This window comes from Eubalaena glacialis, chromosome 14 (assembly GCF_028564815.1).
Source record: "Eubalaena glacialis isolate mEubGla1 chromosome 14, mEubGla1.1.hap2.+ XY, whole genome shotgun sequence".
In the NCBI taxonomy this organism is placed as follows: Eukaryota; Metazoa; Chordata; class Mammalia; order Artiodactyla; family Balaenidae; genus Eubalaena; species Eubalaena glacialis.
In genome coordinates this window covers 36,222,514-36,238,685 of record NC_083729.1, presented here as the reverse complement: position 1 = coordinate 36,238,685, position 16,172 = coordinate 36,222,514, and the positions used below count along the sequence as shown (strand labels likewise).

The window sequence follows — 16,172 nt, the reverse complement described above, 5'->3', positions numbered from 1 at the left end:
TATAGTACACTCATCGGGACATGTCCCAGATTACTTTTACATTAACCTCTAACCAAGGGGAGCAGTTACGGATGTTGGTCACACAGAATAAACAATGCTTTTTACTTTTAGGTCTTCGGTGTTATGTTTACTCTCTAAGACATTTTCCTCTTAAGGTTTTTTTTAACGTCTGGGAAAAAATCTTACTGAAATATTTTGATTATGAGTAATTTTTAGATACAATGCACAGTTCTGTTTGTTGGTTTTTAAAGAAGAGAAGCTTTGAATAGCTGTTTCTTTAGCACTTAGGAGGGTTTAGTGTTAGTCTAGTGGCTTGCAGTTGTTAACACTAGATGTCACTGTCGCTGCATGCTTAATCATTTCTTAACTTGATTTACTATATCTGATTTGGCCCAGTGGTCTTTCTCTTGATGCTCTAGAGATAAATCAGGCCCTATTCCTCTCCTGCCTAAAAAAGTTGATGATCACACTTTTAAGTCAGGTTTTAAGCTCTTGTTTATTAAAATATATTTTCTTGTGATGGAACTAAGTCTTAGGAATGAGAAAATATCATGAAATAATTTTGTGATGCACTGTTGGTAAATCTAATGAAATCTACTGGTAGTTCTGCATTGTTATTTAAATTGCTATTTATCACCCTATAAAATTCAATAAATATTTAAATGGAAAGCAGTTGGCTGTAAGTGTGAATTCCTTGAGTATACTAAGGAAATACTAGAGAGTTTTTTTTTTAGCTGAGTTGTATTTCTAATAATGGTAACATTATTCCTTTGAAAGGTTGATTGTAATTTTTACTATTTAGCTGGTTCCTAAATAAATTCTTCCTGTCACTAGTTTGAAATCACTAATATTTGTTTCTTTTTAGCTTTGCTTATTTTGTTTATAATTCAATAAAGTGCTGAGGTTTAAAACAGTTTGGTCATATTATAAGGCCATGATAAATAGTGCATAAATAAAATATGAGGTTATCAAACAAGTGAAATTAATGTTTAAAACTGAACTCGAAAATGAAGAAATGCTTTTTTTCCCTTTTACTTTTTATGAAGTGAGTGATTCTTGGATGTGTATACAAATTTTACTTTATACTGGAGAAAATGATCAGATTCATTTTATGTAGGTTGCATCTGAAGGAGGGTGGAAGAATAGCACAATGAAACCACACTGTTGTAATCTCTTTGCCACAGCTTGCTGATGTGAACCTCCATTATAAATTCATTCCTCTTAAATAGGAAAGGTTACAAAATATATAACTTTCCTAGAAAGAGGGAAATAGAATATTCATATAATTGTCTTGAATAAAGCTGAAAAGTGAAATGAAGGTATTAAAAAGTTAATTATTTTTAATGTGATAAGCATTTTTGGTAAGAGTTTTTATTTCAATAACCTGAAGGTTGGTATATATCATTATATATACAAGGCTTCTGTTCTTTGTTTAACCCTTAAAGAGTATATTTCTCAGCAGCACCCACTAGGTTTGCTCTGCAAAACCTTTAGTGTCTTAAACTTGCCATTATTTGTAATGATTCTTCTAGCTGTAGTTTGTTTAATTATGTCACTTTTGGGTGAAATGTTTATATTACCTGTCTGCTACAATATTAACTCCCTGTGGGCAGAGCCTTTTGCTTCTATTCTGTGTATGTATCATGGGCACTGTAAGAATGCTAGTAATAATGATGTCTTATTGGTTGGTTACTCAACCATTGAATAACTAAACTCAGCCAATGAGACCTCATAGGCCAGTGAAGTCTACTTTCACAGCCACAGATGGTTCTGCTCACAGTCTTGCAAATGTGTGCTCTTGATCAGAAGGGAACTGGACAGAAAAAGAACATCTGCCTTTCCCATCTAGTGGAAAAATAGTCTATCCTGGAGTAAACAGACTTGGTTTCTAAGCATTTTGCTACCACTGGAGATGACCTTAATAGACTCCCTTACCCGCTTTGCACTTCAATTTCTCCATCTATAGACCAGGAATAATAAGATCTGTGTTCTGTACTCATAGGGCTATAGGGAGAATAAAACAAACTAGTAACAGTTCATTTTCCTTTAAAATATTGAAAGTCCTATGCAATTAGAGATGTAGTTTGCTTTTTCTCTGTTACCACTTCTATTATTGTATTCATCTCATTGTCTTACAGTTCCCCTGTGCTTTTGGAGTACAGGGTCAGTATCTTATCCTTATTTTTGTATGCCTGGTGCCTACCTAGCATAGTGTCTGGCATGTAATGGCCAGAAATACTTGCTTACTGAATAAGCAAATTTTGTTACTAGATGAGAGATGAGAAATCTGGTTTCTACTCCTGGCTTTGTTGCCATAGACCCGCCATAACCAACTGAAACAAGTTAGTTAACCTCTCTGGGCCTTGGTTTTCTCCTCTAAGATAAGAGATTTGGACTATCCTTGAAGTCTCTTTATTTCTATCAAATACTAAGCTAGGCTTTACGTAATTGTTACTAGAATTATGAGTTTGGTAAACTGCTATGTTCCCAGTGCCTAGAACAGTACCTGCTTGGTAGTAGGGACAAGAAGTTCCCGTTTCATGTATAAAGAAAGGAGCAGAGGTTCTGCATCCCCATTTATAAGTATATAGAGTATGCTTGAAATGATTGGACTCTAGAGCTCACTAGCCTTGTTCTCGATGTGTCTTTTGGATTATGAAGAATGAGAAAACATGTTTCACTTGTTTGTTTTAAATAATGGTATTACATTTAAATTTTCTAAAGCTCCTTTCCTTTCTATTTATTACCCCCGGACTGACTTGGCCCGACAGAATGAGTAATTGATCCTTTGTATTGATAGAATCAGAAGCTACTCAGCTCTGTGATGTGGGGAGTGTGCTGGGCATTCCAAAATAGCCTCCATCTGCACTGTGAGTGGGCTCACCTTGGTAGTTCCTCATTCCTTACAGGGCAGGAGCTAAACCAGTGTGATCTTTAACTCTAGGTCTTTCCCTTTAGCCCCTTTTTGTATTAACCTTCAACTGTTCTATTCCCAGGTAAAGGACAAGTATCAATATACATGTAGTAGTCTGAAAAGCTTTATTTTAGACTTTGCCAAAGCTTCATACAGGTGCTCAGTGTACTGAGTGTTCTATAGCTCTTGTTCTCTCTTCATTTTAAATCAGTCAGCCAATAAGAATTCGTAAGCATTTGTCATGAACTCAATATTGACATGGTAGAGGAGTCCATGAGAAATACAAAAGGTGGACCTCGTTCAAGGAGCTTACGTTTCAGCTAGGGAAACGAGAAATGTCATCTGTTGTGAAGCAGATACAAATAGAAGACAACATACAGTAATCAGCTGCACAATGTGGTCTGAATAATGGCTGCGTTAGAAATTCACTAGTGGGAGAGTTGAGTGGAGCACTTGGGGGGACTGTGTTTCTTATATAGCTTTGGGGATGAGTAGATTTGGGGTACATGGAAACAGGTAGGTTGAAAAAGAGGAACAAAAGAAGAATAATCTTGTTTTCAGTGTTAAGTACAATCTCAATTCTGTCTTGTTAGAGAGAGCTCATATTCAAATTAATAGCTTAGGATGATTTAATACAGTTTAAGAGGAAAATGTTTGTAAAACGATCACCAGGTCCAAGTAAAATTATTTCTAATGACTATGTTAGGAGATGATAAATTGTATTTGTTTTATTTTCCAGGGTACAAATAACAGAGAATTGCTTTAGTTATTTCCCTTAACGTCTTAGTGGTGTGAGTCTGGAAGGATCCTCTGAGGGACATCTAGTCTAGTCTAGCCCCTGCTTAGAGACAGATTTTGAAGCAGTTTCCAGACAGATTGGCTTCTCTCCTGTTCTTCATGTTTTCTAGGAAAAGAGATTCCACAAGTTTGTGTGGTTACCCACTCCATTGTTTAGGAAAGAATTGGATTCTCAAAACTAAAATTGGGAGCTGTAGGACAACTAGGTTTTTAAATTTTAGAGAATGTAATTATTAGAATTCAGAATAGCTTATTTGCTTTGAACTACATAGTAGTTTGTAGCAAGTGCCTGTTTGGCCAAACTGAAGATCAGAATTTTCTTTTGACTGTGGCCAGGATAACCTTAACATCCTCAGACCCAATGGGTTCTCGTCTTCTCCATTTAGCAAGCATTTATATTGCATTTTCACTCTGGGCCCTCTGCTGGGCACTGGGATCCAAAGATGAATCAGACATACTCTTGGCCCTAGGGAAACTGACAGTCTAATGAAGAATATGGCAGTTACCTGCGGTGCTAGAGTCTCTGTTCCACTCGTGTAAAAGGAATGGAGAAGTTGTGAAGGGAGATGGCATATCCTTAGCACCTATTTGCGTGCTTGGCATGTGCCAAATTCTTTATAAGTGTCTATTTTAGCCTTCATCACAGCCCTGCAGAGTGGATAGAGTCATTCTAATTTCACACAGGAATAAACTAGGGTTGGTGAGATTGAGTTATTTGCCCGAGGTCATACAGCCAGAAAGTGGTAGAACTAGAACCCAAATCCAGCTACATCTGCAGAGCACATGCGGATTTACCCACCAGCACACACAGCCCCTTATGAGCAGTGAGTCACTTTTGAGAGTGTGGCTTTAGATTTTACATCCTGAGACTGTGGGAAATGAGGCGCTTCACCAAAGTCTCAGTGTGGAGCCGGGACTCTCACATGTCCCATGTGGCAAGTTGATTTTAAGACCTTTTTATTACCCCCAATAGGATATCAGTGTGGCCAGTAAGCCATTTATTTACCTCTATAAAACTCTGGTATTTGATGATAGTTTGGTGCTATGGGGAGAGGATTTGGGGGTTTTGTGATAATCTTTGTCTACTGTATGATGTCTTCTAGGCTTAACCTAATGTTTTTCCAAATCTCTGCTTATAATTTTCATTCATATATTTAATAATGATTATAATAATAACTGTTATTATTATATTAGTTTTTATATTTGAGAGGACATAAGTAGCCATCCAGTCCCATTCTCATTTTGCAGATGTGAAAATTGAGGTGCTCAAGGTCACACAGCTAGTGCTAGAAATAAAGTTAATGGTTACTTTTAGCTCACAGTAAGCTCAACTACAACATTTAAAAATTTTAGCTGATTATTTATAAATGGAGTTTCTATTAGCAACAATAATACTAGTTTGGATTCAAATAATTTGAAATTAAGCTAAGAGCCCCAGTGTTTTGATACGGTCTGGAGGTATCATTCATGCGTCTTCCACAGTTGTTTACAGAACATTCGATCTGGTTCTTTAGGCAGAGTAGGTAAATGTGTATTCTTGGAGACTGAGAAGTTAAGTACAAGTCTTGTGTAACCCTTGTTGAGAAGTTCTTAAAATCAGAATTAAGTCTATTCTGACACTTTGGCCTACTGGAGAGTTTCATGTTTCAAGTTTTTGTTCATTCTTAGGTTCATGGATCACAGGTAGGAAAACCACAAATAAAAATTTTAACCAAAAAGAAGCTCTTAAAAAGAAATATGTTCATGAACTTGAAGTGGGAATTAGTCATTGTGTTCTTAAATATTGACTCTTGCGGGGACGAAGTAATCTTTGTTCCTAAGTACTGCTTCAGGCCATTGCCTTCTTTAATAACTAAGGCATTGTTGCTTTAGTTTGAGCATGTTCTATGGAATTTTGGCAATGCGTGCATCCTCTTTCTGCATCTCAGTAAAAGCATGAGTAAATATTTTTTCTTAGCTTTGGTATTTTTGTAGCTTACATTTTATATGAACCAGACTAATATAATGTAATACCAGGATTACATAATTTAGGATGTCAGGATTTCTTCCAGGACTCTAAGATAAAATCTTCATTTATCAGGGGTTTTACAAGCAGTATTTGTTGCTCATTCAATACCTGTAGAGAAATACCACAGAGCTCTTTTCCAAATGAGAAAATGGAGTCAAAGAGGTTAAAACCAGAGGGAACAGTTTCTTTAGAACTTGGATAATATTTCTTCTTTATTCAGAACTTGGTCCTTATAACTGTTGATTTTAGTAATGGATAGTTTAGGAATTCCAGGAATTTTGAACTATTCTTGTTACACACCAAACTTTTGATAAAATACAATCAATAACATTTTTTCATTGAATATTTACTATGTGCCTTGCCACTCTAATATGTACAAAAGTAGTTTATGACATGGTCTTGGATTTCAAGGATTTTATCATTTACTGAGAGAGAAGACCAACATGTGAGCTAGCTTAGGAAAAATGAGTATCAAACTCTGATATTGTCAGGGGATGAGGGGGTCAGAGGAGGATGAGGTCGGGCTTCGTGCAGGAGTCAGGCTTAATCTGGATTTGAAAAAATGGGTGGATTTGAATGGGTAAAGACGAGGATGTTGCATATAAGGTTATATAGGCATGAACAAAGATATCGAGGTTGGAACACATGTTGTATATGTCTGAGAAAGTTAGAAGATAAACCAGACCAGGACTGAAAGCACATGATGGAAATATTCATCCGTTCATCCATTTAGTCATTTATTTCTAGAGCCAAGGATTCACTGACCATCTATTCTGTGTAAGCACTGAACGATGTTCTGGGGCTATATCAATGAGTAAAACAAATAAGCCAAGGAGACTGGTTTGAATTTTACACAACATTATGAATCATTTATAAGTTTTAGTATTGGAGTATTCCATGATAAAGGCATTGTTTTAGGAATCAGTTGAGAAGTGATTGCATTCTGTGTCCCCCGCTGGTAGTATTGGAGAATATGATGCAAGACCCTGGAAGAAAGTTACTTAGGAATAACTGATACTCTCTGTAGATTATTAAAGCTCGGATCCAGCTTGGTATGGTTTTTTTCCAGCATTTATTCTTTTTGTTACTTCTAAATTGAGTAGTGGCTATATTAGAGGGGAATATGCCTTATGTTTTAAGGATTACTAGCTTCCTTAAGATATTAAAAAGATATTTAGGGAAAAGTAAATTATAAAGTCAAGTAAGTTTTGGAAATGCTGGATTAAATAAAAATTTCTTTATGACAGGACTTCTCAGAACATTTAATATGCTACAGTGGTTTTTGTGACTCTTCAAGAGTGGGATATAACATGCAGTATTTCCCCAAGTTAAAGAACTTATATCTGGGGAATTTATATCTGGGGAAGTCCACCAGATATAAATTTAAAATGGTATCCTGGCATATAGTAGGTGGTAAATAAATATGAATCAATGAAAATTTCATAATTTTAGACCTTTTAAAATCTTATATTTAAAGTGCCTCTTTGGGGACTTCCCTGGTGGCACAGTGGTTGAGAATCTGCCTGCCAATGCAGGGGGACACACGTTCAAGCCCTGGTCCAGGAAGATCCCACATGCCTTAGAGCAACTAAGCCCGTGCGCCACAACTACTGAGCCTGCGCTCTAGAGCCCGCGAGCCACAACTACTGAGCCCGCGCATCACAACTACTGAAGCCCACATGCCTAGAGCCCATGCTCCGCAACAAGAGAAGCTACCTCAATGAAAAGCCTGCGCACCACAACAAAGAGTAGCCCCCACTCGCCACAACTAGAGAAAGCCCATGTGCAGCAACGAAGACCCAACGCGGACAAAAATAAATAAATAAATTTATTTTAAAAATTAAAAATACATAAATAAAGTGCCTCTTTGGGAGAATGAACTTTATATCCTAAATCAGTTTCTTCTACCATTTTGTCAGAAGAAGATAACGTCCATTTTCCCAAAGCCTTGATCATTGATAATGGGGGAAATAGGGCCTACACCCTGGTTGATGAACTGATCAGCAAGGTCAGTACCAAGCCCATCAGGGTGTGATGTATGTATCTCTGTGTGTGTGTGTGTGTGTGTGTGTGTGTGTGTGTGTGTGTTTGTTGGAAAGGCAGGTAGGGAGAGGGGAACAGAACAGTAACCAGCTTTGAAATATAATAGGTAAGGCCTTAGGATCTACTAGGATGGCTGAGTTCTATACCTTTGGTCTGTATGTCTTGCTAGCAGCATACCCTGTCGTTGTCCTTCATCTCCCAAATAACAGCTCCATTTGTTAATATTTAAACAGAGGCTTGAAATAATTCAGACTTGAAGCAGTTAGAATGCTTTTGGCTGCAAGTAGCAGAAAACCCAAATCAAAATTTAAACAATAAGGAAAAGTTATTTTCTCACGTATAACCAAGAAGTTTTAAGGGGGATTGATTCGTTCCAGGTTGATAACGTCATCAGAGACCCAGGTTCTTTCAGTTTTTTGCTGTGCCGTCCTGGATGTGAAGGCATTGGCCTCAGGCAAGCGTCCTTCATGGTTTCAAGATGGCCACAGTTCCAGCCATCACATCTAGATGTAGTAGATGCAATATTCAGTGGCCTTGTGGCATCCCTATTTCTTTTTAAGAATGACAGCACCACCTCTTGTATGTGTTCCCATGCTGTCAACTCCACACTCTACAGACTTTCCTTAACATCTTTTTGGCAGAGTTAACATCTTAGTATGCCCCAACTTATCCCTGACAAGGGAAATGGATCCACCATAATTAGCTTAGACTAAATAGGATTCTCCAGTTGGATCTGGGGTTGGTGTCAGCCCTCCCTGAAGCATATGACTACTCAGAGAAGGGTGAATACCCAACCAAAGTCAAATACTGTTAAAGGAAGGATGGGATGAGGGAATGGATTTTTGTTAGGTGACTAATGATGTCTGCTGCTACATTCTTCTAGGCTATCTCAAAAGCTCTGAAAATGTTAGGAAGATAAATAATAATATATGTAGTATTTTAGCCTAATAGGAAAGTGTATTTTTTTCCTTTATTTGTACAATTCCTCCATATAATTTTTAAAAGATATGACGTAGTAAAAGTGTCTGGATATGTGGTTCTGTATAATTCACTTCTGAAGGCAAGCCTTCATTATAAAATTTTCGCTCAGGAACAAAGTTTTGTCTTCACACATGAAAAAAGTTTTGTAGAGCTTTATAATAGAGATGCTGAATAAAATACAATGACTTTCTAAGTCAGAAAATGCTGCTCTGCAATATGAAATATCTCCCTGATTCATAGCTAATCTCTAACAAGCTAACAGAATGTTAACATTGTTTTTTATTATAAACTCTAATTCACTTTGGAATTTGACCGATGTATATTACAACATTGATTTTGTTATTGTAGGGCCAAATGCTGTGAAGTCAAATGATCTTTCTAAGTTTATTGGAATTGGTACTTAATTATTTTAATTTATTAACCAAAAATCCCTATTCTATTTAAATTGAGCATAGTATTTTAATGTTGGGGCCTCTGAATTCAAATTAGGCCAACTGTCTTGAACAATCTCTCTTTCTCTATCTGCCAGGTTTTTTTCTTTTCTGTCTTTCCAAACTGTAAGCATTTTATTCTGTACAAACTGCCTTTATAGAAGTGGAACAAGGGTCTGTCTAGGTCAGGGCAGACCAGCCCGGCTCAGCAGAAGATGGGGTCAGACTGGCTACATTTGACAAGGATCAATAAGTCTGATCCAGGTGCTAAATCTTGGAGGTCTAGAATTTTCTACTCTATAAACACATTCCTAGAGCCATCCATTGTTCCTAATACATCTTTGTCTTTCTTCTGTTTATCTCTATGATGACTCTTGTGAACAACTGATTTAGATACATATAAATGGTCAATTACACACTTCCTCCCTTTAATTCACTTGATCCCCATTTTCACCTCCTACAATCCAAGCCCTCCTTCTAGGCCACTGGTTTCATTTTTATAGTTGGTGGTCTGTTTAGATGGTCTAACATTTTTTTTCTTCATCATTTATTCAACAAACATGCTTACTACGTTCAAGACTGAGCACTGAGAGGAGTATAGACATTTATAAAATATGGTCTATGTATTTGAAGAATAGTGGAAGAAGTGAGCTAAGACTTGAACTCAACTGTAATGCAAGGTGGAAAGCCATGAGTACTCTGTTAGCTCCTTTCCTCTCTCTTGGGGGGAGAGCCTGCATGTGCCACTCCTCCCATTTCCTCTCTTCCCTGCCACTGCGTAAGTGCGCCTCTGCAGAGCTCACACTCTTCACACACTCATCCTTTCTAGACCCTTCCTCCTTCCCATCCCAGTTCTTCTACCATTTAGGCGGGAAAGACTCATGCGACCATTTCTTTATCTTGCCTTTGTTCTATCTGTGGGACAAGCAATGATTCAGATCATGACCAGTAAACAAGAGGGCAGTATTAGTGATATGCCTCCCCCATCTGTATTTGGAAATGAAATTCTCTGTACTAATAAAACAGTGTCACTGGCCTCTGACGGTGGTGAACGCCCCCTTTTTCCCAGAAACACACCACAAGTCATCATCTCTGTCTCCTTTCTGCTTTTAATTAAGCCAACTTAATTTTCCTTAAGCGTCAACATTTTAGGGAAATGAAGGAGAACTTCTCTTTCAATGGTGTTCTCTTGCTTCGATTAGTTACTAATACTGCAATAACATAGGCTTTAACATTTTATCATTGTAAAAGTATAGTGTTTCAAAGGGGAAGTAAATATATTTTCTGTGGGTTATCTGCAGTGCCACCATTTATAATATTTATGTCTTTGGAAAACGTATTTCAATTGCCAGATGATCATTTATAAGTTGTAGCCCTTTCTACAGATGGACATATCATTCTCAAATACTTGCTTGTTCTTTTCCTTCATGTTTTCAGCCCTGACTGCCTTCAACATTGTGCTGCCATGCACTGCCAAACTGGTTGGTTCACCCATGAAAATTGAATTCCAGGGGATTCATGGCATTTTCTATGGAGGTTTCTTTCTCTGGAAATCTCTTCTTGCCCCCACCCCTAATTAAATTTAAATGTAATGATTTTTCTTGGTTTTGTGTACAATACCACTCTTTCTAGCATTTTTTTTTAATTAATTTATTTATTTTTTTGGCTGTGTTGGGTCTTCCTTGCTGTGCGTGGGCTTTCTCTAGTTGCAGCGAGTGGGGGCTTCTCTTCATTGCGGTGCGCTTCTCATTGCAGTGGCTTCTCTTATTGCATAGCACGGGCTCTAGGTGCACGGGCTTCAGTAGTTATGGCACGCGGGCTCAGTAGCTATGGCGCACGGGCTTAGTTGCTCCGTGGCATGTGAGATCTTCCCAGACCAGGGCTCGAACCCGTGTCTCCTGCATTGGCAGGTGGATTCTTAACCACTGCGCCACCAGGGAAGTCCCTCTAGCATTTTTAAGTAACATTCCTTATGATGGACAAATCATGGTTAACTTAATAATTCTCTTACTATTAAATATTTAGTTTTCCCCTAGTTTTTAAAATATTTTTAATAATGGTGTGGTGAGTATCTTTATTTTAGGAAGTGTTTTAACATGTAGGGTTATTTCTTATGGATGGATTCTCCTTGGTGTGATTTCTTGGCAACAAAGTAATATAACTAGTCTTCAGATTCTTTTTATATATTGTCAGATTTCTTGATAAATTAATCTTGAAAAAGTTTCCTCTTGTCACCTTCTTACTCAGGAATTTTCATTAGTTCCCTGTTGCCCATGGTCTAAGGTCTCTGCCCCTTTGATTAGTCTTTGTGCTTTTTTTTTTTTTTTAATTTATTTATTTATTTATGTTTGGCTGCGTTGGGTCTTCGCTGCTGCACGTGGACGTTCTCTAGTTGCGGCAAGCGGGCTTCTCATTGCGGTGACTTCTCTTGTCGCGGAGCGTGGGCTCTAGGTGCACGGGCTTCAGTAGTTGTGGCTCGCAGGCTCTAGAGCGCAGGCTCAGTAGTTGTGGCGCACGGGCTCAGTTGCTCCGCAGCATGTGGGATCTTCCCGGACCAGGGCTCAAACCCGTGTCTCCTGCATTGGCAGGTGGATTCTCAACCACTGCGCCACCAGGGAAGTCCCCTTTGTGCTTTTTGTTAAACCTTTTTTTGTTTTGTTTTAACCAACTCTCTACCATTGAGCATTTACAGTCCATCTTATTTTTCCACACTATGCAAAGTGGTACAGGGAATAACCTCATACATTTTAGCTTCGCCCATGTTTTTTGGATTATTTCTTTGGGATAAATGATCAGAAATGGAAGTAGAGTTAAGGAATATAAACATTCCATGAAACTGATAGCCAGACTTCTTTTAAATAAGATATCAATTTACAAATTTGCCAGCACATATAATCTTTCTAGTAGTGGGTATTATTCTTTTTTTAATGCAAATTTAAAAGAATGTGGGGGGGGGGAATTACCGTGTTGTTTCAATTTATATTGCTTTTCTTACTAATAAGGTTGAACATTTGCCCACATTATTTGTTGGTTAATTGTATTTTCTTCAGCTTAGCTTTCAGGGCCCTATATAATTTGAACCTGCCCTTTTCACCTTATCTCCTGTTAGTCAAACCCACAAATATTTATTAAACTTCTACCAACAAATACATATACTCTAATCAAGCTAATCTGTGTACCATTCCTTTGAGATTTTCCTTTTTGTTGCTTTTATTCATGCTTTTTCTGCTCCTAAAATGCTTGTCCCTTCTCATCTACTTATTGTATGCTGATTTTTCCCATCCTTTGAGATTCAACCTGAATCTTTTTTCCTCTAGGAAGTTTTCCCTGACCTGACTATGGCTTCCTTGAGAGCAGGGCCTGTGTCTGGTGCCCGTTTTGGCCCCAGTACCTTGTAAAGGGTCTGCCTCACATAGGAGGCAAAGAAATGATCTATTGATGTTGCTGAGAAAATGCATGTTGAGTTAGGCAGCTCTAGATTTAACTTCTGGCTCTGACTTTGGGCAAGTTTAGTCCCTTGAGCCTCACTTTCTTTATCTCAGCATCATCGTATACTGGGGATGATACTCGGATCTGCCTCCCAAGTTGCTGTGAGGAGTAAGCATGGTAATGCTCATGAAGGGCCTGGTGTAGTGATGCTTGGTGTATAGGAGGCTCTCTTTCAGTGAGAATTGTTTTTAAATTAACTGAACGAATAAACTGGTCATCCCAGCACTCACTGGTCTCCATTTCCTTAGGCCTCTTCCTGGTGTACCCCAAGTGATGTGTGCCATCTCTTTCTTGTGTTGGTACTGCTTCTTCTGAAATAGTTAGGTACTCTCAAATCAATTCCAAATTCTTAAGGGGAGGGATTGTATTTTAAGTTTGATATATATCCTAAAGCACTGTGTAAATACAGATTGGTTAGGTATAGCTGAGTAGCTTTGGTAGCAGTGAAAACGAGGGCAAGGCAGTGATGAAGACCTCATTTTCTGTTTTTTTACTGAAACCTTTACTGGACCTTTGCTAGAAGAAATTATTTCTCCTAGGGCCTTTAAGAAATGTTTACTTTTGTTGCTTGTTCAGCCAAATGGAGTTAGTTATTCAGTAGAAAATGGTAAAAATATCCAAATAACACCACTGGATTTCACTTTTCCATATAGTGTTTCAAAGTGTTGTATTCATTAATATTTGTGAGAAACCTATGGTTAATACCACAAGAAGTCATAAACTAAACCAGATTTCCCGCCTTTTTAACTTTCACATGGCTTGGATTAACAACAGTGTTACTCCCTAATTTACACCTGGGATTTAAAAACCCTTCTCAAAATGCTGAAACAATGATTCATATTTAGTCACCATGTGACTGGGTTATTTTCATTTATTGAAAATATAAACAACAAAAAACATCCTGGATAAAGAGCTCCATGTATTTTAACTAGTGACAGATGCTATGATCAGAATTTCTACTTAAATCAGGCATTTTTGACATACACCTCAAGCCTCGCAATTAAGCTTTATGCCTTTCCAAACATAACAGTTAACCAATAAACCAAAATATCAGCCTGGTCTGGCTTAGCTCAGCGGTCTTTTGATTTCTTCCAGTCTGTTTGATGTGGAGGCTTATTGAGATTTATCTATTGAGCTGTTCATAGTTTGTAGGGCTGAGAGCACTGGTTATATTATATAAGATTCCATTAGTGACAGTAGAGTGTAGACAGTCTCTACAGTGTAGATAATTTAGTCGGTTGTGCTGGTCATGGTTTTGTTGAAATTTTTAAGACTTTTGTCAAGATTTTTTTTTATTAATTCTCAGTGATTTTCGTTATTTCCCAGTTTATACTGTGAGCCTCAAAACAGATGTAGTTTGATTGGTTCAATTTAGTAGAAAGTTTTTAAACTTTCAGTAGAAATCTCTATGTAGATTGAAAACTTTTCCACTTATTTGGACCAGTTTATCCACAAGGGAAATAAAAATTAAAAATATACAGTAATCAATTATAAATACTTGGTATATGGGGAGTCAGATATCATCCCATTGTATTGTTCGTGAAGGTAATAGCATCAGTATACCCAACTTTATAACATAAAAGCTGCAAAGGACTTTCATATACTTATGGCATGTAATCCTTGTTTGGAATACTCAGTAAATATTATTGTCCTCATTCTAAATAACACACTTGGAATTTATATTATTAATTTGCTACATGTCTCATATCTAGTATGAAGCAGAGCTGGTGGTCAAATTCAGATATGACTCCTAATCCAGTTATTTTTCCATTACATCAAAGCTTTTTGTTCTGTAATATACAATATTTCTAAAAGTAACAATGTCCTGCCAAACAGCTTTCCACTGGTTTTATCACATCCTCTTTCCTAAGAAGTAGATTAAAATTACTGGTATTTACCCTGCTGGAGATAAGAAAGTAAGATCATATTGGAGAAATAATAAAACTTATTCATTCTTTCTGCCTCAGTTGCCACATGTATCGAATGGGGAAACAACTAGCACTCACCTCACAGGGCTTTGGGGTGGAGTAAGTGAATTAATACATGCAAGGGGATTGAGTGCCTGGCATAGAGTAAATGATAATACATTTTGCTATTATTGCCATTCATTTACTCAGCAGTGTTTATTCACCCGTTGCTACACGCCAGGTAATGTGCTAGGCATTGAAAGATAAATGAGTCAAAGTCTTTTCCTTTAAGGGTCTCACAGTCAAGGGAAGGAGACATACAGGAAAGTACACACCGTTGGCATGAATGTTCTGTATAGAGGCATGCAAGGAGAGATTTGGAAGCGCAGGGTAGGGATGAGTACCTGCTGTCAGAGGAGGCTTCCTATAAGAATCAGGGCCTGAGCTTGAAGGATAAGTAGAAGTTAGCCAAGAAAACAGTAGAGGAAGAAAAGGGAGCCAGGAGGACAGATGACAGTGGTAAAAGGTTGGTGTGAACACGTTTGTTCAATCCAGGATTTCTTGAAGACTCTAATATGCTGATAGGTATTGTGACTTTCCAGTCACAGTATAGTTACTCGCTTAAAATGTTGAATTATGGAATCCTTTTTATGGAGTAGTTTATGAAGAACTATGTTTTAAGGAACACACTTTGGGAAACTCTGGATAAACTGGGTGGTGAGAGGTGAGTGCAGGTCAGAAAGAGGGTAGGCAAGGACAGTGGAGAAGGGCATGTTGATTAGAGATATTAAGACAGTCAGTTTAACAGTATTTAATGAAAAATGAGGAGACCACAGAAGAGGAAAGATAATGAGATGATGGCAGATTTGGGGCTTGGGACAGTGTCTGGGGCTGATGGTGCCATTTACAGAGGTGAAGATTTAGGAGGAAAAACAGATTGGTGATGGATGGGGGAGATACTGAGTTCAGTTACTGTATCTGTTTTGAGATGCCTGAGGGACATCCAGTGGAACATATTCATCAAGCAGTTCAATATCCTGGGTCTGGAGCATATGAATGAGCTCTGGGCTGGACAAAGGAGTCGTCCGTGAGAGATGGTACTTTATGCCAGAAAGTGAATGAGAGAACCCAGACGGGTGAGGATAGGCTCCTAGGGGCATCACTGTTTAAATGATGTGTGGAGAAAGAGGATCTCTCAGCAGAGATTATTTCGACAGTCTGATATTCTTGGGGACATGTTTGTCAGTTCCCCTGTGCCCCCCTTTCAAGGTCCATGAGTATTTTGTTTTGTTTTGTTTTTTTGGAAAGTGTCTGACTCCACCCATGCAGGAAATCTACTCTGTGGGCCACTCCTCCCAAGAATCTGGGTAGTTGTAGAAAGAGGCACTTCACCCACACCCTAAGCTCTCTGCTGTGAGTGTGAGATATCCCGCCCAACCCTTCTGAGCCCAGAGGGGGAAGGTGGAGCCATGTTGCACTGTTAAGTTTTTGAGTGTGAGGTCCTTCAGTGTAACTGGAAAAATCATGAAAGAGAAGTATTCCACTGGATTAAACAAGTTCAATGGATTTTAATTTTCCTGATGAACTATTATTAAGAAATT

At 38.0% G+C, this 16,172-nt stretch overlaps 1 protein-coding gene across 2 annotated transcripts in view; it reads left to right on the top strand.

Annotated features, from left to right (window-relative positions):
- Positions 1 to 16,172, top strand: part of THADA (THADA armadillo repeat containing) — a 318,246-nt gene that overhangs the window by 98,320 nt on the left and 203,754 nt on the right. The gene's annotated exons all lie outside the window — the stretch shown is intronic.